Source organism: Apteryx rowi, unplaced genomic scaffold (assembly GCF_003343035.1).
Source record: "Apteryx rowi isolate R43461 unplaced genomic scaffold, aptRow1 scaffold_51, whole genome shotgun sequence".
NCBI lineage: Eukaryota > Metazoa > Chordata > Aves > Apterygiformes > Apterygidae > Apteryx > Apteryx rowi.
In genome coordinates this window covers 1-1,768 of record NW_020450772.1, presented here as the reverse complement: position 1 = coordinate 1,768, position 1,768 = coordinate 1, and positions in this window count along the sequence as shown.

Sequence of the window (1,768 nt, the reverse complement as noted above, 5' to 3'; positions counted from 1 at the left end):
AGAGCGAGCGGCGCAGGGCGTCCCGCGGCCTCCCGCCAGGAGCACCGCCTGGGAAGGACAGCCACCCAGTTACTCCCTCTTGTTTTCTCTCCCCTTCTGATAATTCAGGACATTGCACCGCGCGTTGTGTTCGGCTTCCCACTGTCCTTTATTGACTGTTTGGGTTTTCACAGAGCACAACGATAATAACAAAATGGGGCTGAAAATCACACTTATCGTTGGGAAAAACGGGGAAACAGGCGTCGTACCTTAAACAACATTTCACTAACTTTTCTAACTGGCAGAACTGGCAGTGCGATTTTACAGCGTCTTTGACAGCGTCGCTTTCCCGACAAACGGAAAACTCTCCTGCGAGCTTAGCAATTACGGACCGCTACTCCACGGTCTTCCAGACACATTTTACGATTGCTTCGATTTTTTTTCACACCCCCACCCGACACGTGCCAACGAATTAGCATCATTTGCTAGCGAAATGCTCTCCAAAGGGCCAGAACAAAAGTTGGTGCAGTTCCTGCTACTTCACTTGCATTACAGCATTAACACCGTACTCTCTGATTTAATCGAAAATAGTGTGGAGGAGAATACAATATTCCATTTCATTGCTTTGTAATTGCCCTGAATGTATTACTCGTATTCTGTGTGTGGATTTTTTTTTTAATATATATACATACAGGCGCACAACGAAATTAAACGAAGGTAGACGATAAATTAATTTGTCAGCGAAACGGCAGCATTGACACCGACGCGATTCAAAGTCCCCGCTGTCCGCAGGAGGCTGCCCACTCGGGCAGGCTCGGGGCAGGCGCCGTGCCCACGCGGGCTGCGGGCTGCGGGCTGCACCTGCCCGCGGGCCCCCTCGGGGACACAAATCCGGGGCTCCCGGAGGTCGGAGCGGCCTTTCGCTCCCAGAAGCGCGGCGGGGAGATCCCGTGCTCCCCTTCAAGATGCCACAAGACCAGATTCCCTGAGCGGGGGGGCTGGCGCTTGCCCCAGGCTGCGCAACTGGAAGGCGAGCGGGGCTCTCCGCCGCCGTGCGCTGCGTGCGTGCTCGGCGCTGCGTGCTCGGCCCCGCGCCCCGCCCCGGCGCCCCCCGCACCGCCGCGGGGCTTCGCCGAAAGCCCGGTCCCCCTTCAGGCAGCCCGCAGCTGAATTTGGACGGACTGCCACCAGCCCACCAAGCCCTGCAGCTGCTGGTTTGGCTAATAACGCCCCATATGGTTTCTAAACTTTAAGAAAGAAAAAGGAAAAAGATGTTCGCCCAAGTAAACTGTGAGTGAAAACCCATTGATTACCTCCGCCTTCCTGTCTCTGATCTGATTAATCATTTGCCATCGTGCTTTTCGAGTCACTTCTGTGTCGGTTTTCCTTTGACTGCATTCCGTAAGACTCTTCCAGAAGGGCGGCTGTGATGTTGCGACCAACAGACTGTAAACAACCACAAGAAGCAGAGCTAATGTTTTCAATACAGCTCAAGGACTAAAACAAACTCATTGGATTAGGGCAGCCCGAGCGGTTGTTTTGGTGGGAGCTTCCCAGGATCGTTACTGCAACGCATCCCCGGGGGCTCCGTCCGGCGGCGCCCGGGCCGGGCCGGGCCGCCCCCCTCCCGTGTCCGAGCCCTCCGTCTAGGGCCAATATTACGCCGGTCCCGAGGCCGCCGGCCGGCAGTGGCGACGCCCTAGAGACACGGGGAGGGACGCCGCGAGCGGATGGCCACGGCGCGGGGGAAGCCCGAGCCCCCGGACGGGCCGGAGCCGCCGGGCGGGCC